The 21,629-nt window shown below is 41.1% G+C and overlaps 1 protein-coding gene across 2 annotated transcripts in view; it reads right to left on the reverse strand.

Moving 5' to 3' along the window:
• Window positions 1-21,009, reverse strand: part of NLGN1 (neuroligin 1) — a 601,032-nt gene extending 580,023 nt beyond the window's left edge. For both annotated transcript variants that reach the window (XM_030575893.1, XM_030575892.1), the window contains exon 1: window positions 20,338-21,009. The gene's annotated coding sequence lies outside the window, so the exon portion shown is untranslated. The remainder of the gene's footprint in view (window positions 1-20,337) is intronic.
• Between the last annotated feature and the right edge of the window lie 620 nt (window positions 21,010-21,629).

Raw genomic sequence — 21,629 nt, forward strand, 5'->3', positions numbered from 1 at the left:
ACTTGTTTAAAATCCCTGAGCTTGTCATTTGAGAAACAGAGTCACTAAATCAATAAATTTCAAAAAAAAAAAAAAATCACCAATCTTTGGTTATGTCTGGCTGATTAACCTATATGCTATATTTCCTTAGTCACTCAAAGTTCCACTGCCGAAGGCAGAAAAAATTTCAAAGCTCAGAAGACCACCCAGTGGTCTAGCTGCTTACCAATCAGTCTGAAATGGCCCTAATTCTTTTCTCTCTTCCTGCTCTTTCACAAAATGAGGCCATATGAATTTGGAGTGAATCTTTAATGTTAGTATTTTATAGCAAGGTTTTGTTTCAAGTTCTGATTTTTCTGCAAAAACACTATAGAAGCTTATGAGTGTTTCAAGTTAAGGTGGCAGCAGCTCTTGGGCTGAGAGTGGAGATAGAAAATATATAGGGTGGTAGAGCTAAACAGATTACAAAAGGACCGAAGGAAGAGAAAGGCTAGGAGTCAAGGAGAATTAAATAGGAATTAAATGATCCAGATAAAAGCAGGGAAGAAATAATATTTTATATTTATCAGAAGAGTGATTTTTTTAACGTGAAGACCCCCAGAGTGCTTTACCAAGGCACTTTACAAACAAACATATTATTCTCATTCCACAGAGAGAGAAGCCAGGGCACAGCGACATTAAGCAACTTGCCCAAAGTCTCCACAGGAATTAATAGCACCGTTAGGCCTGGTCTACCCTTGAGGGGAGCGTGTTGATCTAAGTTACGCAACTTCAGCTATGTGAATAACGTAGCTGAAGTCGACGTACTTAGATCTACTTACCGTGTTGTCTTCCGTACAGTGAGTCGACTGCTGCTGCTCTTCCGTCAACTCTGCCTGTGCCTCTCGCCCAGCTGGAGTACAGGAGTCGACGGGAGAGCGCTCGGGGATTGATTTATCACGCCTATATGTGATAAATCAATCCCCGCTGGATCAATTGCTGCCCGCCAATCCAGCCGGTAGTGAAGACATACCCTTAGAATCTCAATTGCCTGACTCTTGGTCTCTGAACTAAACTACTGCTGCCCACCAGCCAAACAAAAGGATGTATAAAGGTAGGAATGTCAGGAGAATTTCTGGATTTAATGAATTAAAAATGTAAAAAAAGTGGAAAATCTGTTGCAGAAACACCGTCACTTTTTGTTCTCTTCACTCTCAGAGAGAGAATTAATTTAAATGTGGCAGCACAACTTGTAAAGTATAGAAGAATTTCATACTTGATTTAGTCCAAACATATAAAATTGCCAAGCATGTCCATTCATTTCCAAACTCTGTGCAGTGAACAAATGAGGCAATTCTGATTTTTCTTATCAAATAAAACAAAGCCGGGACCCTGTATGTGTGCTGAAGTTGCTCAGTAGATGTATGTTAATGAAATCTAGCACTTTGGGGCAAGTTTACAAAATCTCTAATTTTGCACACATGTATAATACATATTTGTATTATATATATATATATATATATATATATATATATATATATATATATATATAACAAATATGTATTATACATGTGTGCAAAATGTATATGTTTGAATGTTACACATGTACATTTGGAAATGCTCTGTTTAAGCAGACATTAAGTTGTAGTTATATGATATTTTATGTTAAATTTCTCTTCAGCTCTCCATGAATTTGCATGGATGTTTTCAGTATTGTTACATTGCTGGAATACCAGTGGAGCATCCTGTCCCAGAGGAAAGGATATATTTGTGTGTAAATAAGTAACTGATTTCTACTACTCGTGTTTATTCTTGAAACTACTAATCTATTTTTTAAAAACTTGCTGTTTGCCTCTGTGTTCACTGTATGGCGATCAGTTCTTTTGGCATTAAAGTTAGGAAAGCAAGGATGATCTTGTGGATAAAGTATTGTACTGGGATTTAAGAGATTTAGATTTGATTGCTAGCTCTGCCATAGTCTTACTTTTGTGAACTTGGCAAGTCAGACAAGCCCCGTTTCAGACAAACTTTTCAGCCCACTGCTATTCAGGGGATAATACTTACTTTCTCCAATAATTTGTCTGTGTTGTCTATTTAGATTGTAAACTCTTCAGAGAATGATCTGTCTCTTATTACTGGTAAATACAGTGCCTTGCACAACTGAGCCCTGATCTCAGCTGGGACTTCTAGACACTACAGTAATACAAATAAATAATACATAATTAACTATGCCTAAAATACAAGATCTTAGATGCAAATCTAAGAGAAATGCCTCTCCCATGGTATGCTGCACAAATTTCACAATCTAGTAGTCTGAGGGACATGGGAAAATATGGGCCAGATCCTTAATTCCTGTGCACCCAACAAGCTCACTGAAGACAAGGAATGTAGGATTTGAGGCACAAAAATGCAGAATTGGCCATATCTACCTACCAGATATTACATGATGTGATGTAGAACCAGAAATATTAGGGCCGAGTATGTAATTACTGAACTTACTTACCTTAAAGTTAATCTGCAAATGCATGTATTTAACTGCATAATATATTAAATGTATATCAGTCATACTGCAACACATTTTATTGTAGTATATACGGAATCTAGATGATACTCATGATTTAAATTCATAATTCAGTTTTAGAATATTTAATGTTCTAGCCCCCCGCTAGCTTTAATGACAACACTTTAAATGCAAAATCTGATGTGTACATTCAGATCTAAATATTAAAAAAAATAAGAGTATTCAATATAAAAAATGCCTGAATCAGTCAACTGCTCCAAGTAAGGACTTATGTTTTAAAATATAATTTACAGTGTCTGGACTATGTCCAACTGATTACCATTTTTTCCTGCCATTTTGTCCCTTATTGTTTGAACATTACCATCATTATAGTTCTTATCTGGCCAAGAGATGGGCAAGTGGCTCCCTCTGATGCTAACATCAGTACTGCTCTCTAGATTTCATAGATCTTACTGACTGTATTTCACAGTCTAACCGTCAGCAGGATCAGGTTCCCTGTATTTATAGAGCAGTCTCCTTTTTTTTGTCATGGCTTCAGCCAGAAAATGCAGTTATGAACTTTTGATTCTTTAGTTTAAGAGCATGAAAAGCAACATACAGAAATTAAAGTATTGTATATGCAGTATACTACAGGATTCAGCTCTTTGCTGGTATTAATGAATTTCCCTGTATTTTGAAGAAAAAAAACTTAAAAATATTTAATACTTTCTGAATATACAACTTTGCAAAATGGTGCAAGAGATAAAATTACCATTTGAGATTCAGATATTTGCTATAATCATAAATTCAACATACTGGTTTATTTAGTTTAGATTAATTCATACATTTCTGGTGTTTGCATGTGTTAGAACTATGTTAGAAATTGCTTTCTCAGTTTTCTGAGCTGTGCACTCTGGTGCCACAGTTATCAAGAGTAAGATCACAATAGGTTGCCAGGCCCTATTCTAAAATATTAGAGTAAGAAAAGGTTTATGACAAGGAAGCTTAAAGCAGCACCTATCACAGCTCTGTGATAGTAAAGGGCCTATCAACATTTCAATTACCATTCCTTATTATCATTGTGGATTGTTTTTTTTATTATATTCTAAAGAATCCTAACTACCAGCTGAGAGGCTCCATATTTCATGGAAACGTGCTTATATCTAAGTAGGACATAAGTATGTTGGATGTTTCTGTTTGTATGTCTATGCCTAGATCACATCGGAGCCAACTCTCTGACCCCAAATTTTGGGTAAATTGAGATTTGCATTGCAAGACCTTGGGACTTGACTCTCCCTTTAATTATAACTAAATCTTTTCTTAATTTATTTAATGTTTCAACATTTTGCAAGCAACTACTCCTTCGTGCATAATATTTTGGAAAGAAACATGCTTGGAAACGTATGAAGTACTTTTATTTGAAAATAGCATCTATCGTCTATCAAGTCACAATCCTGGAAGACCTCCATGCACAATTCCCATGGCCTTAAAAAGGCAGTCCCGCCTAAGCATTAAGAGTCCATGGTAGCAGCACCACCTAGCAGCATGGGATGGAGGAACCCAGGCCCTCTCACTCCACTGTGTTCCATTCCATATCTTGGACAAGATAAGGCCGCCACCATCAGGGCATGTCATGGCTGGCAGTTGTCCCTGGCAATCTGATCCATGCATCTCAGAGGCTAGAGTCCCAGCCCAATGCAGTAGACTTCTCTTTGGGGATGCCTTCCTGGCATAGTCCTTCTGCAGCTGTGACTGCTGATCTGCCTCTCTCTGCCTGCCACCTTGCTGGGCTGAAAAGACTCCCTTTTATGTCCCTCACTCCTCCAACTGGAGAATGCCTAGCAGGCCTGCTGGTGTGGGGCTTCCCAGGCCCAGAGTTGTTCCTGCCACCTTGACTCTCTCTAGTGTGGAGTTTATCCATCCCATCACAAATAGTACGTCAAGAGTTATTTATTTTAAATTACACAAGATTTATGCATAATAATTTTAAGAATAATTAACATTGCACTTTTCATCTTCAAAAGAACTGTACGGAGACTAATTACATCCAGCACCTCTGTAAGGTAGTCCTTTCACTGATGGGAAATTAATGAAGAGAGATCGAGTCTTGGCCTATACAGCCATGAAAGGGGTAAAAGACCACCCTCTCTTCGCCCTTTGGCCCATGTGCAGGCTAAGACCTTGGGGACAGGCATATAGGAGCAAGCAGGTGCAATGCACTTGTTACTCCCCTACCCAGAGCAGGTGGATGAGGAATGGGTGGGGAAAGGACAGGGAATAGGCCAAGCTTTTCTCTGCCCACCCAAGTCAGTGCCAACCAATCCACCTGAGTCAATGTGGGTTTGTTATAATTTGATATTGGTATAAGCTTGCAAGAAGTTACCACATCACCCTGTAGCATGAAGGAACTGTGCCTCTCAGATGACTTGAAACAAAAGCAATAATTATCCCTAAGTAATCACAAAGGAAATCAATATCTGAACCAGGATTAGAAAGAGTTCTTGACTCAGTTCTAGAAACTCTCTCTCTTTCTGGTAATATTTTTACCCTTCATTTACACAATATTTTAGGGTGTGAAAAGAATGTTATCTACTAACGAGTGAAGGTGAACTCAAGCCATAAAGTTTAGATCCAGACCTGAACTTTATCTTAAAAGTTTTTTTGTTGGGCGGGGGGGACAGTAATATGGAACCTGGAGTTTTTGCGTTCAATCAGCCTCTTTTACAAAGCACTCGACCCTCACAGGAAATTCGTGGGAGTTTATACAATACTGAGAGGACTGCAGGATTATTTGTAGAATTTTCTCCAGCGTTTACAAGTAGATTCCAGATAAGACTGCCATTATTTTTATGAAAGTGTCACATAAAACTTATGGGGAAAATAAAAAGAATGACATGGTATTTACAATAATGTTGTTGGACTTATCTATACTCGAAAACAATGAAACTTGAAAGATAGAGTGTTTTTTCTCTCCTAATAATCATACATACAAAAGCATAAGAGTCGCAAGACTAAAGCAGAGTAGATGTGAGCCAAGAACAATGAAATCAACTGCTTTTGACTCTTCTGGAAACCACTCCTTACTTAAGTGTTAGCTACAGTAAAGGCCCCCATTCAGTCGGCAGTCTCTTGTCTTAAACAACCACTTTAAACTAAGGTTTCCAGTACAATTTGTTCAATCTGTAATTAAAAACCACCTTTACTTGGCAACTAAATGTCACTTGTCTCTTGAATGGTTGCTTAAGGCAGGTTGCGCTTAGATGTTACTGTAATTTTTTATATTCAGCTTGCTGTGTTTGAAGAATCAAACAGCTGAAACACAGGAAGTTAGAGATATGTGTTTTCATATCAGATTACAGATACATATATATAACAAAGTTGCACTCTAATTAAAAAAGAACGGCTCTCGTTCTAATCCCACAAACTGTATTAAAACCAGTTTAACTCCATTGACTTAACTGAAGTTACTCCTTATTTATATTGGCGTAACTGATATCAGAATCAGGCCCATTGTGTGTATAATATTTGAGACAGTACAGTAGCATATAGTTTAGAACAGTGGTTCTCAAACTAGGGTAACCGCTTGTTCAGGGAAAGCCTGTGGTGGGCCAGGCCAGTTTGTTTACCTGCTGTATCTGCAGGTTTGGCCGACTGTGGCTCCCACTGGCTACGGTTCACCGCTCTAAGCCAATGGGGCTGCAGGAAGTGATGCGGACTGAAGGACATGTTGGCCACCCTTTCTGCATCCCCCATTGGCCTGGAGTGGTGAACCATGGCCAGTGGGAGCCGTGATCGGCCGAACCTGTGGATGCAGCAAGTAAACAAACTGGCCAGACCTGCGAGGGCTTCCCTTGAACAAGCGGCAGCCCTAATTTGAGAACCACTGGTATAGAATATACATTTACAGAGGAGTATATCAAATTATTAGGTTGTCCAGGGAGTCTCTGATTGTGTGATTCAAAAAAATTGCCCCCACATGCTCAGATCCCTTTACACGCCAAGGAGATTTGCGACCCATTGCCTTGATCACTCTACTAGTATGTTTGCAGCCTATTTCTCCCCCCCCCCTTACCTTATTTATTTAGGCAATGAGCCTGCAATGATTTCCGTGTGAGTGTAGAGGTCCACTTGCCCCAGAACTCACCCCAGGAACAGGTCCTTAGAATGAAAGCTCCTCAGGGTAGAGATTCTTTTATTGTGAGTTGGTACAGCACCTCACTGAGAAACTTCAATTTTCACTGTACTCCCATTTTAACAATAAAATTGCAAGCTGGCTACGGCTTTCATCTGCTGTTCAGCCACTTTTAACTTTAGTTTTCTAATAAACATGCTTAGTTGGAAGCATTCAGGGTTTTTTCTCCTAGTTTAGATTTTTTTCTTAATGAAACATAAAAATTAAATATATCTCAGCTGGAGGTGAGGCTTTACTGAAAATAAGAGATAAGTTAATTCTGCAGTAGGAACGCTGAGCAAAAAGAAGAGAAAGAAATAGTCAAAATAAAATACTACCAGATCATGCAGGGCCTGTAACATTTAGCATACACTTGCTTTTGTTTCTCTTAACTTTATGTTTACTGAGTTTTGGTAATTAACAATATGAAATATTAAGAAACAGATCATGCACACACATGCATCATACTTCATTTGAACGCTTATTATGTCTACTTTAGGATGAGGTACAACGTGGAGGTGTCAAGTGGTGTCATTACCATTGAAACAGGGATAAACAATGACACCCTCAACACATTAAAATGACCACTTTGAAATATCTGCATTCATTTTGTTAGTTTAGTGTCTCTATCTATTATTTCAAGACATAACATTGGATTTCTTTGTGACCTCAAAGCATCACAACAGCAATCTAAAGGGTAAAACAAAAATCTAACAATAAATGAGTGCAGGTATCACTGAAATGAGAAATAGCGCTGATGACACTTCTAGTCAATATCATCATCATCTTATTCACCATTAGTTCACCATGCATATTTTACCACCCATGTTGCAATGGTGATCCTATATCTGGTTCACCTATGTACAAAGGCATCCACATCTTTGTTTACCAAGATGCTCTTTTGCCATACTATTCAAAACTGTCCTCACACGATCGGAGTTTGGCCAGTGACTTCTCCTTTTTGATGACAAGACAGAGGTGCAAGCAATTCAGATCTTTGTGGATTTTCTTTTCTTTCTTGCTCTGGTCATACAGCATTGTGTGCCAACTTCCTTGCTGCAGAGATTGAGGCTTGTCTGTCTTACTCAATTTGGCAAGATCTTGACGGTGAACACCACAGTGCCCTTCGAGAACAGGACCCCGGCCTTCCACGGTGCCTGAGCTCGAAAGGTGGAGAAATATGCCCCTTTAGCTGAAACCTTGAGAGCTGAGGTTACCAGGTTCAGACACACATGCTGATGGTCGGAGCTCTGGGTGCATGGGACCCCAGTAACGAGCGAATGTTGAGAGAATGCAGAATCGGACAGCACTATGCTCGGCTGATGCAAAAACTCATGGTGTCGGACACCATCAGGTGTCAAAGGACATCTACGTAGAACACGTCACCAGACATCAGCAATACCAGGAGGGATGAGCTTGAGTGCCAATGAGATGCGCAGTCAGGAAAGTAACTGAAATACTTCCCTTATGGATTGTATTTTCTAAATGGACAATCTACTCTAAATACTCAATTACTGAGGGACAATCTTCACTCATTGCTGTATTTGCTTTCCACAACCAACTCTCTGTATAAAACTTTTCATGAGTGATGTACCCAAATACTTGGGTGCTAATATCTAAACTGTATAGTTAAATGTATTCACCTAAATTTGGGTTATTGCTGATTATGCACTACATGTATCTTTTGACTTTTAAAACAAACTTCGTATTTGTCTATAATCTAAGCACAGATGCTCTTTTCTTAACCTGTGTACTATATCATTTTTTTAACATTAGCTTTAATAAAATTTTAGCTCTGTTTGTTTTGACAATGGGGGGCATGGATCAGCATTCACTGTTGCATTCCCCATCAGTACCCAGCCTGAGCCGGGGTAGCCAATGATACAACCAGCAGACCAAAATTTGGTGATGAATCCTGGTCACATGCCACCTAAGGCACATTGTGCATATGCTAAGAAGTAGTTTTGACAACAATAAACACAGATTTCCTCCCCCCAACTATGAAATAGGGATGGCACAGTCCCATCTTGTTAATGCGTGTGCAGCAGGAAGCACGCTGCAGATGTCAGGAGTTGAATGTGTCACAAATAGTATGCACAGGTCTGAAGTGATGCTTGTCAGTTGTGCTGGGGGTGCTTCCTGTTTCAATCCACACGTAATCTATGTGTTCCGTTTTTGGAAAGTAGTGAACAGCAAGGATCAAAACATCTGTATCAGGTAACCTAATTACCAGGGCCGACGCTTCCATTTAGGTGACCAGGGCGCCAGAATTTGGGAGGGCGGCATTTTGCCGCCCTCGGCAGCAATTCAGTGGCAGGGGGTCCTTCCGTGCTCTGGGTCATCATCGGCAATTCTGCTGCGGGTCCTTCACTCACTCCGGGACCCGCCGCCAAAGTGCCCCGAAGACCGGGAGAGCGGAAGGACCCCCCGCCGCAGAATTGCCGCCAATGACTGGGAGCGTGGAAGGACCCCAGCCTAGGGTGCCAAAAACCCTGGTGCCGCTCCTGCTAATTACTATGGGTCCTTTGACACCAACAGATGCAAAAGCCACAATGGCATATGCAGCATGCAGAAGTGTCCTTCTGTCCACTTCCTCTTGAGTTGTGGAGGTCTTGGGCTTCTTCACACCTCTACTGGTGATGAACTTTGCACCACTGGAAAAGTCTTCAGCAAGGAGTGTTTGTGTTGGGTGTGCTCTCATGCTCCCAGGTGCAATCCGAATCATATATTCACAGAGGAATTTTACAAATGACTGTTTCTTGGATGCCATGTTTAGAAACTTTTTCCATGGAGGCATGGGTCATCCATCAATTACCTGGTATTTCTTGCATCCAATCTTAGATCTTGCCCTGCACTGTCTTTCTGCATTTTTCCACACTTACTGTTGTGATATCTGTCAAAGTCTTTGATCACAGAATTAGTTTTGTCAAATCCTTGTAGGACCTGCCTCAAATACTCAGCAGCCAATTCATCAAATGTGTGGAATTTGTCTCTAGCCATCATTTGTACGGCAGCCGTGGCATCTCTGATGTACCCTGTGTTTTCTTTGTTGAATGCTTTTAGCTCATGGGTTCTTTCAGCTTCAGCTTCCAGCTGACGCCCTAGTTAAGCCTTGTCTGCTTGTCTCCTTGTTTCATCAGCATGGAAGAGGGCCATAGGCACAGATCCTAATGGGTGACTAAGAACAGTTGCCATTGAAACATCATCTCTGCATCTTGCTAAGGGCAGAGCTCTGTGGAAAACAATTTCTGAACTGATAGGTGCTGGACTGTCCCTCTCTTGCCAGACTTAATTTGCTCAGCAAACATTTTGATGCCAGATTTCTTAACTGGCCTGGAGAAACGTGTCCCATCAGAATCAAGTGAACCTCTCACAAATCTCACCATTTGTTCTTCATCAACATCTGCTATTTTCAACAGAGACTATTGTACATCTGATGTTACATAAAGTCCAGTAGATATGTTGTTAAGCATCTTTGGATGTAATTCTGGATCAAACTTTTTTTCATATTGTTGATGACATCATTGATAAGAGCTATAACATGCTCTTCATTCCTCTTTAATGCAGGGGCAAGGACTTGTATCTGGACTTTGTCTTCATCGCTACTTGTTAGGCCACCTCTTTCTCTAACAGCTTTTGCATATTCTTAATAGGAATATGTGTATTATCATCTCTAATACATACTGACCTATGCATAAGTGCCACTGAATTGAAAAGCTAGCTTCTAGACTATTTCAAAGGCTGCATAGACATGCATAGACAATTACAAATTAAAACCTTTTAAATGCTACCTTGTATGTACAAAAGCTTACAAATGGAGATTACAATAGGAATTCACATACATTTATATCTTCCCACTATGCAGTACAAACTGTGTGCATGTAATCTACTGTTACTGGTGCACAATCTTCACTATGTGTGCACTCTGGTCAGCAAATTTCGACTGAAAAGATAAAAATCACTTGTGAGATACTTTACCAATTAACAATGAGATACGAAAACATTTCATGTTGGTATATTGCAAAATGTTCATGGTCACCATTTTTGCCACTTGTTAAAAAGCTTCATTTCTGTGGGCAGGAAAGCTTGCCCATGCAAAACCAATACAAATCTTTTCATACATTGTTTGGTAGCAACATTGTTGTTGTTTGACCAGTAAACACCACATTAAGACACTGAAATTAATATAAACAGTAACATAGGCAGTCATAGTCACGTTATAGTGTTCCTGGAACTGTGCAAAAAATGATACTCTTATTTTGGATACCATTGTTTCACCTTGCCTACAGGCTTATGGTACCACTTGACAGCTCCACATCATACCTCATCTAACAGACATAAAATAAGCTTTCAATGGTGTATGATGGGGTATGTGAAGAGTGGGTACATTAAACTCCAAAGATATGGCCCTTTTTGGAGAACTGCTGCACACCTATATAGGTCCCTGCAGAATGATAAAGTAGTTCCATTGGATAACCAGGCAGTGCAGTGGGTAGTTTGACCCTTTTCCTCTCATCCTGTAACCATGCTTCCACCATATGGTTTGGGGAGGAGGAGGCAACATACATTTAACTTGTAACTTAATAAGGGCCTGATCCAGCTTCCACAGAATTCAGTACAAAGACTCCCATTGACTTCAATAGGAAGAGGATCAGACCCTAATAGCTGGTATTTAAGAGTATTCAGTTATTTTAAGTTAAAAATAATGGCAGTTCCATTATGAAAATATTAAAAACCCTCTAAAAAGCATCCTTCGGATGGCTTAATTTTTCTTACACTGTGTAAACATAGGTGCTACTATTGGTATTCCTGCTATTTATCCCTTTTTCATATAATGAGTACATAGATATGAGAAATTGTCTAACATGCCTAACTAGTTCTATCTAGTTTAATCCTGTATATTATAAAATGGCATTGGAAAACCTGGTGTTCCCACTGACCAACAGTAATGAAGATATCTAGTAGTTATGGTCCTGATTCTCCATAGTTTCACTCCTGCTTTATGCTAAAAAAAAAAAAAATCAATGAAGCCACATGACATAAAACAGTGGAATACAATGTTGACTCAGGTCTTACGTTTGAGTTGTAACTAGTTTTGTTTCAAGCTGCTTCACAAATATCAGTGTGCCTCCAACAAATAATGGATATTGACCAGGAAGAATTTTCTAATTATATTCAATTAGTGGCGATCATATTCAATTAGTAGCAATCTGATCACCAATAAACACTGGATATATAATCTTCTCTCCTACCAGGTATCTTCTTTCCACGTTCCTCCCTGTTTCCTGTCCTCCCTTCTTTCTACCTTCACCTTCCCTGCTTGACTCTTCATGCTCTCCACCAGCTTCCTTTCTTCTGTCTCCTTCCTGCCACCTGCAGATGCATGAGCTTGCCTAGAGCCTCCATGGGCTCTCTGATAGCAGTCCCACTATCTGTTCAGGAAAGGTCTCCACTCCATAGGGACAAGACCTCTGATTCCTCAGCCAGCATACACACCAACCACGTAATTCCTCCCATCTTTTGTTTGCTTGTTTTTTCAGGGGAGGAGACATTCTGATGCTTTCATTTTGGAACTACATTTTGAGGTGGAAACATACTTGAAGAAGAAATAAAAACATTTCTTTTTTTTTCTTCGATTTTTACCAAGGGTCTTCAGTGTGTGCATGTGTACATCATGCTCGGGTGTTGCCATTTCTCAGGGGGTTGCACAATATGATCTTGGGCATAACTGTCCTCAAGAAACATGGACAGTCTTAAAACAATTTGATCTCTCCCTACTTCCAAGCTATTTTATAATCTAAAGCAGAATCTCATTCCTTTAATCAGCACTTACAAAATCCTAAATCTGTTGTTTGACAAAATGTATTGGCCCCACTTAAATTATCCTTCTTAGAATGAATATCAGCATTTTGGCCCTCTGTAGCGTATGTTATGGAAGACACTGCTAGGCCAGCTTGTTTAGTCATACCGCAGACTACTGTAAGGACCCCACCATGGGCCATCGGCAGAGTCTGAACCCCAGACTTTCAGCTTGCAAAGCCCAGACCTGTAATACGTGAGTTAAAGGAGTAACTCCATTAGCTGGCAGCAGCAACAGGCTGTTATCCTCTGTGCAGAGAAGCCACTTGAGGATGAGCTAGGGCAAAGAATAAAATTCCACAGCAAAATGTAAGATTAGTGCTGCCAGATTAGTATTCACTCGTAACACCACAATGGTATAAAGACCTCATATGCAGAGTTGGAACTGCCCCCACCGCAATGGGGATACCACTGCCAGTATAGTATGCAAACCATAAGTATTACCCAGATAGGTGGGGGAATACGAATGTCTGAACAGTTTGTTGTCCGATATAGTGGAGGCCACGTTATCTGTGGCCTCCATATCACACACTATTTCTTGCTCAGACCAGGTTTGTCTGCCCCTTGCACTTCCCTTGCCTATTGATGGAATGGTGAGGCCAATTTGGGATCCTGTAACCCTAGTGGGAGTTATGCAAGATGTCTGCAAAATGGGGTGCTCTGGCTCCATGTTTCCCATCTCCATGTTTCTTTCAAATAAGTCTATTTTGGAGAAGGTACCATTTCATTGTCCTGTATCATTCACTGCTTTCCTTCTCCAAATCTGTCCTATATATTGCAATATTTGCAATTTTTCCAAACGTTTAACTTCCACCTACTGGGTAGTGCATGGAACCAGAAGTCAAGAAACTTGAGTTCTATTCACAGTTGCCACTGAATTGCTGTCTGACCTTCCATAAATCACTTTTTGGGTGGCCTATTTTCCCATCAACAAAAGTGGGGATATTGATACTTACCCACAACTGTAAAGCACTTGGAGATTTTCAGATAAAGCGTATTATGTAAGTGCAAAGTTCGACGGGGACAGGTGAGCAAACCCCACAGGTAAGTGGGGAACAAGACCTGGGAGATGGGTTAGAAACAGGAGGGAGCATGGGCTATAATGGCAGAGAGGAAGGAGGGTCAGGGCAAAGCTGGGAGGCAAGATCAAACCAGTATCTTAGATGCCTATATACAAATGCAAGAAGTATGGGTAATAAGCAGGAAGAACTAGAAGTGCTAATAAATAAATACAACTATGACATTGTTGGCATTACTGAAACTTGGTGGGATAATACACACGACTGGAATGTTGGTGTGGATAGGTATAGTTTGCTCAGGAAGGATAGACAGGGGAAAAAGGGAGGAGATGTTGCCTTATATATTAAAAATGTACACACTTGGACTGAGGTGGAGATGGACATAGGAGACGGAAGTGTGGAGAGTCTCTGGGTTAGGCTAAAAGGGGTAAAAAACACGGGTGATGTCGTGCTGGGAGTCTACTACAGGCCACCTAATCAGATGGATAAGGCTTTTTTCAAACAACTAACAAAATCATCCAAAGCCCAAGATTTGGTGGTGATGGGGGACTTCAACTATCCAGATATATGTTGGGAAAATAACACCGCGGGGCACAGACTATCCAGTAAGTTCCTGGACTGCATTGCAGACAACTTTTTATTTCAGAAAAGTTGAAAAAGCTACTAGGGGGGAAGCTGTTCTTGACTTGATTTTAACAAATAGGGAGGAACTTGTTGAGAATTTGAAAGTAGAAGGAAGCTTGGGTGAAAGTGATCATGAAATCATGGAGTTTGCAATTCTAAGGAAGGGTAGAAGGGAGTACAGCAGAATAGAGACAATGGATTTCAGGAAGGCAGATTTTGGTAAGCTCAGAGAGCTGATAGGTAAGGTCCCATGGGAATCAAGACTGAGGGGAAAAACAACTGAGGAGAGTTGGCAGTTTTTCAAAGGGACGCTATTAAGGGCCCAAAAGCAAGTTATTCCGATGGTTAGGAAAGATAGAAAATGTGGCAAAAGACCACCTTGGCTTAACCACGAGATCTTGCGTGACCTACAAAATAAAAAGGCGGCATATAAAAAATGGAAACTAGGTCAGATCACAAAGGATGAATATAGGCAAATAACATAGGAATGCAGAGGCAAGATTAGAAAGGCAAAGGCACAAAATGAACTCAAACTAGCTATGGGAATAAAGGGAAACAAGAAGACTTTTTATCAATACATTAGAAGCAAGAGGAAGACCAAGGACAGGGTAGGCCCACTGCTCAGTGAGGAGGGGGAAACAGTAACGGGAGACTTGGAAATGGCAGAGATGCTTAATGACTTCTTTGTTTCGGTCTTCACTGAGAAGTCTGAAGGAATATCTAGTATAGTGAATGCTTACAGGAAGAGGGTAGGTTTAGAAGATAAAATAAAAAAAGAGCAAGTAAAAAATCACTTAGAAAAGTTAGATGCCTGCGAGTCACCAGGGCCTGATGAAATGCATCCTAGAATACTCAAGGAGTTAATAGAAGAGGTATCTGAGCCTCTAGCTATTATCTTTGGGAAAGCATGGGAGACGGGGGAGATTCCGGAAGACTGGAAGAGGGCAAATATAGTGCCCATCTATAAAAAGGGAAATAAAACAACCCAGGAAATTACAGACCAGTTAGTTTAACTTCTGTGCCAGGGAAGATAATGGAGCAAGTAATTAAAGAAATCATCTGCAAACACTTGGAAGGTGGTAAGATGATAGGGAATAGCCAGCATGGATTTGTAAAGAACAAATCGTGTCAAACTAATCTGATAGCGTTCTTTGATAGGATAACGAGCCTTGTGGATAAGGGAGAAGCGGTGGATGTGATATACCTAGACTTTAGTAAGGCATTTGATACGGTCTCGCACGATATTCTTATAGATAAACTAGGAAAGTACAATTTAGATGGGGCTACTATAAGGTGGGTGCATAACTGGCTGGATAACCATACTCCGAGAGTAGTTGTTAATGGCTCCCAATCCTGCTGGAAAGGTATAACAAGTGGGGTTCCGCAGGGGTCTATTTTGGGACCGGTTCTGTTCAATATCTTCATCAACGATTTAGATGTTGGCATAGAAAGTACGCTTATTAAGTTTGCGGACGATACCAAACTGGGAGGGATTGCAACTGCCTTGGAGGACAGGGTCAAAATTCAAAACGATCTGGACAAATTGGAGAAATGGTCTGAGGTAAACAGGATGAAGTTCAATAAAGATAAATGCAAAGTGCTCCACTTAGGAAGGAACAATCAGTTTCACACATACAGAATGGGAAGAGACTGTCTAGGAAGGAGTATGGCAGAAAGAGATCTAGAGGTCATAGTAGACCACAAGCTTAATATGAGTCAACAGTGTGATACTGTTGCAAAAAAAGCAAACGTGATTCTGGGATGCATTAACAGGTGTGTTGTAAACAAGACACGAGAAGTCATTCTTCCGCTTTACTCTGCGCTGGTCAGGCCTGAGCTGGAGTATTGTGTCCAGTTCTGGGCACCGCATTTCAAGAAAGATGTGGAGAAATTGGAGAGGGTCCAGAGAAGAGCAACAAGAATGATTAAAGGTCTTGAGAACATGACCTATGAAGGAAGGCTGAAGGAATTGGGTTTGTTTAGTTTGGAAAAGAGAAGACGAGAGGGGACATGATAGCAGTTTTCAGGTATCTAAAAGGGTGTCATCAGGAGGAGGGAGAAAACTTGTTCACCTTAGCCTCCAATGATAGAACAAGAAGCAATGGGCTTAAACTGCAGCAAGGGAGATTTAGGTTGGACATTAGGAAAAAGTTCCTAACTGTCAGGGTAGTTAAACACTGGAATAGATTGCCTAGGGAAGTTGTGGAATCTCCATCTCTGGAGATATTTAAGAGTAGGTTAGATAAATGTCTATTAGGGATGGTCTAGACAATAATTTGGTCCTGCCATGAGGGCAGGGGACTGGACTCGATGACCTCTCGAGGTCCCTTCCAGTCCTAGAGTCTAGGAGTCTAGGAGTCTATTACTAGTAACCATTTGAACACAGGTACAACAAAACAATGTATTTGATAATGAAAAACCTGGGGCCTAGTATTTGCACTGCAGGGTATATATAACTCCATCCTGTGATGTTACTCATATCAGGTCCCTGTAATATTGTTCTTCCTCTAAAAGATGTTCCTCTAAAAACTTCCTCTAAAAGTGCTATAACTTAACAACAAGAAGAAAATGGGAAACTGTATTTTACCTCTACCAGAAATTATGCCTAGAGATTTAATTTAGCATGCACTAGATCAGCAATGTTCTCTATCCAGTAATGAAGTACTATGTTGACCTCTGAACTTAAGCATTTGCCTGAAACTGACTGTCACTTTAGAAATGGTTATCACCACAGCATATGTGCCACTGAAATCTAGTCTTGTTGCAGCAGATAGAGTGGTTTTCTAAATGTTCAAGGAATGTTCAAGTTAAAATAATCAACAAAGTTCTGCAAACACTGACTTAATGATTCCATAATTAAATCACAGGCAAATGTAGAACAAAGAACCCCACAGCAGGCTTAACAATGTGAAGCTCAGATGGATATGCCAGTTACAAGTAACAAGTTAATATTGCTAAATATTACTAAAGTTAAAAATAAGGAAATTAAAAGAGTAGAATTAAAAATAAACCTGCCCTCACTGCAGGATAGGGGTGGGTTTTGTTTTTTAAACCAGTGAGGTTAAAAGAGGATGGCTTGCTTGTTTTGGAGTTGAATTGGTTGCACAGTAACACATTTTGAAAAAAACTCTTTGGTCCCTTCCAGTCCTAAGTAAGGACAACAGGTTTGGGCCCAACGTTTCTGAGAGCATTCAGGTTAATACAAGTTCTAAAACTTTAATCCAAGAAGTGTCAGAGAAAATGTGGTAAGCCAAAAAATGTTGCCACCATATAAATCATTAAATGGATTCTGAAATCCTTGTTCTTCCTTAGAAGCATCTTTACTCTGCCAGTAGTCCCATTAAAGACAGTATTATCGGAATCTGCATATACACATTTTACAGAAAAAATACAAGGTAATGTTTTGATTAAAAAATCTGTTTCTTTGACTAATTGTATGATGTTCAATAGTAGCCCAGAGAACCATCTGATGAACTGAACCTACTTTTGCAAACATGTTTTTCCACAATGATTTGTTAATAACATGAAATGGAATTTCAATTGAACACTGTGTGAGATATATTTAAAATAAATAATCAAAGTTGCCTTATTTACAAGTGTTGTCTCCACCACCAGCTACAGATTGTTTTAAAGATTACTAAAGAGAACTAAAGGGAAGCTTAGGTAAATTCAAATCCTGTGCTTGAGCAATCTTTTAAAACAGTCAGGCTTCATTGTTCTGTAATAGTGAGTTCCCAACTGTCAAGAGAGTGGCTTTAATTTTTTATTTCAATTTTAGATACATCCTAAATGAAAATGATGGACCAAAAAAAATCTAATTAATGAATAAAGAAAAAAGTGAAAATAAAGTCAAGGGAAAGGTATAACATGGAAAAGGAGCTTTCCACTCAGCACTGCAGGAGCATTAATATATTCTGCTGGAAGACTGAACACCACAGCGCCTGCTTATATTTAAGAGGATTGGAAAAGCTAACGACAGAATCAGCAAGCTTACAAAAAAAATTTACTACTTCTTTTAATCAAAACATGTAATCAGAAGGCCTAAGTGATGATTACCTTCTTCTTTCAGTGTAAGTCACTGAAGCAGGCTGTTAGGTGGAGGGAGCCTCCTGTCTATGCCTAGGACAATGTAAATATTACAAACGCTGAAAAGGTATGGTCAGGCATTACCCTTATTTCCAGATAAATTCTTCTCTGTAGGCTGGCCTATTGCTAGATTACAATGGTTGTCTAAAATCAAGATCTATTCACTGAACTCCATACAATGTGAGACCCACAGAAAGAAACATCCGCCTTTTGTTAAGGACACCTTTATTACCAAGAACCTTTCAGTAATTGTTGAGTGTAATTAGTTATTCGGGGGATACTGCATAAGGCTAAAGTTACCCTTCCTAGAACACAATTTAGATTATTTATAGACTGCTGTATTATTAGCATTCATATATTTCTTTGTTTTAAAAGGAAAAAACCATTAAATCCCATAAAAAGCCGAATATTTCTACAGTTGGCTGCTAACTGAAATTCTTACTCCTCAAGTGCCATGTGTATCATTAAACAGGACCTGGAGAAACAAAAATAACTGGAGCAAGTTGATCGAGACCGAGAATCTCCACTGTTTGAGAATGAAGATCGGGGCAGTATTCTGAGTCCCACCCACCCCCAGGTATAATGATGCCCTGATGGCACAGTTCTGTCCAGAATGAATGTCCAGTCAGTGCAAAGTCACAACCCAATTTCATTTCACATGCAAGGCAGGTGCTTTTCCATCATCCCCACCAGACATGCTGCTGAGCCCGTACAGAACATTTTACATGTTTGGATTAAATTCCTGGGGGAGAAGGAAAGTAACTGCCTAATAGTGCAGAGTGCCTGAGAACTACTCGAGCCGGGGGACCGGGGGGGGGGGGGGGACTCTTGTCCTTACAGAGGCTTCAAAAGGAAATGCAGAAACTTTGGGTGGGGGGGGTGCATGCTGGATTAGTGTAAGGTGGGGAGGGACGGGGCTACCCAACAGGAGAGCGTGGAGACTAGGCAGGAGCAGAATGCGGTTTATCCGCGTGTGTGCTAGAGCCGCAGCGATCTCGCCTTCCCTTTGTGGCCAGATCTCTCCCCTCGCCTCCTCCCTGTGGGTATTCCCCCCTTCCCTGAACAGCCTCCCTCGCTCTCCTTTATCTCCGCTACCCATTGCCTCCGGCTCCGGCTCCTTCTCCGCGCCGCACTGAGGCTGCGGCGGCCCCAGCACCCGCCTTGAGTCGGTCTCTCTCCCACCGAGGCTTTTCCTGACTCTCTTGATTAATCCCTCCTCGCCCGCAAAGACACACACACACGCACCTCGGCTAGCTCTCCCCTATACACACATGCACAGACGCACACAGCAGCCACTGGGTATTCAGGTGTCAAGCGACCGTACGAGAGAAAGAGGGGGAGCCGCAGAAATCTCAGCAGCGATGAACAAACAACCGAGGAAGGGGAATTGATGAGATGAGATTTAAGGAGCCACCGGAGGGGAAGCCAAGAATTCACAGATCGCCAAGGCAGCGGGCAGCAGGGCGGATTTACACTGGTAAAAGAAAGTCCCTCATACTGAAATGACATACCAGAGTCTGGTCTGGAGCAAGAAACGTGTCGGTTACTCATGGTGATTGAGCACACACCGCAGAAAGGTTCCCCCTTATCCTCCCATGTGAACCCTAACATCCACGATTCAGTCTCCTCTTGGTAACTCTTGCTAAGATGAACCTCCCAGAGAAATTAATTTGCTTTTAGTGGAGGAAGAACCTGCACTTTTTATTTTATTTTATTTGTTCCACTGTCGAGTTCTCCCCTGGGGAATTTTAACTACTTATCTTTCCTTTTTAAATGCAAATAACGGCTTTTGTGGGCAATTTTCCACAGGGCTTTTCAGAAATACTGCCCTGCTCCAGAAAGTGCTATCAGGAGATTTATTTTAAAACAGAAGGTGGGTGTTTTAAAACAGTTACCAAATACAGTCCAAACATGTGAACAACCAATAAACTCTTAAATATAGCGATGCAAGTAGCTGCGAATATCAATATTCACGGAAGAAAGCACCCATATGCATTATGAAAACTCAAAAGGACGAGGGGATTGCACAGAAAAGGCAAAGAAATCAGCCCAGTTGCTCTGAAAAAGAAGTTATTGGTAACCCATAGCAAATGCTGTTGCCTCAGATAGCTCACCCTTACCTTATCACTACTGCTCGTTTGCACCTGATCTGCAACCATAAGTACTTCGAGCTAAATTGATGGCTGAATTTAAGCAATTTCTTCATGCGCCTCTTTTATAGGCTCAAAAGAAGAATGTTATGACTGTCCTCTTCAGTATCCATTCGCTCCCCAAAGAACTCCAATTTTCTTGAAAGAGGCAAAAACATATATATGTCTATATACAAACGGGTACTATAATATATCCAAAAAGGGGGGAGGGGGATCAGAGAGGTGTCACTACAAACTTGGCAAGCAAGACGTATCCACGGATTTCCTAGCAGGAATGCAAAAAACTGATGCAAAATAGAAAATTCCCAGGGAGATTTAGAAGCAAAAACGCCACACTGGAAAAATGCATGAAAAGAGCACAAACGGGATGGCTGGATAAATCTTTCCTAGCTATACATCCGTCAGCAAAGTGAGCAATCGCCTCCCAAATCCGAGCCAGTGCAGCTGCTGCAGCTGAGTCGCTTTCTCTCTCCCCGATGCTGCTGCTACCTGTAGACACACACGCGCGCGCGCACACACACACAGAGGGACCCACAGCTGTGCAACATGCACGCTGCTGCTGCCTGTGCAAAAACGAGGAGCAGGTTAACCCATGAGCAACGTGCCTCCCTTTCCCTCTGCTCTCTCACAGTGGGGCCTGGATGCTGGGGGGATCCCGCGCGTGTGTGTATGCGTGTGCGTCCTGCTCGCACGCTCTCTCCCTCTCTCGAGTCTCTCTCATACGCCCTCTCTCCTAGCTCTAGACTCGGCCGGCAGCAGAGTGGTGGCAGCACTGAGGGTGAAAGGCCCAGACGTCAGTTGTGACGTGCACCAAAGACACAGAGATACACGTGAGTGAGGGGAAGCAGCAGCAACAGCAGCTGACGGCCTCTGCCACTGAAAGTTTCCCCAGACCCACTGGTCTGTCCTACCACTTTCCCCAGCTTCCTCCCCCTTTATTTTTCTAGTCTTTAAACGCAGGAAACAGGACCATCTGGACAGGGAATCCATAAGCATGATGGGATTTGGCGAGGGAGGGGGTCTGCTTCAATTTGTCCCCATCTCTAGCCCTTTCTCCCCACTCTAAGTTCAGGAACAGAGGTGGTCCAACAGGAAAACACATCAGTCAGTTTGTCCAATATTGTGTATGGAGAAAGAAAAAAAAAAAACAGCTCAACCGGTCACCACTTCCCTCCACTTTTTCCATTCTCTAGATGCAGGAGCTCCTTAAACAGGCAAGAAAGCCCGTCACTCACCATGACATATTCCAACATCAGGCCCTT

The sequence above is a fragment of the Gopherus evgoodei genome, chromosome 9 (assembly GCF_007399415.2).
Source record: "Gopherus evgoodei ecotype Sinaloan lineage chromosome 9, rGopEvg1_v1.p, whole genome shotgun sequence".
Classification (NCBI taxonomy): Eukaryota; Metazoa; Chordata; order Testudines; family Testudinidae; genus Gopherus; species Gopherus evgoodei.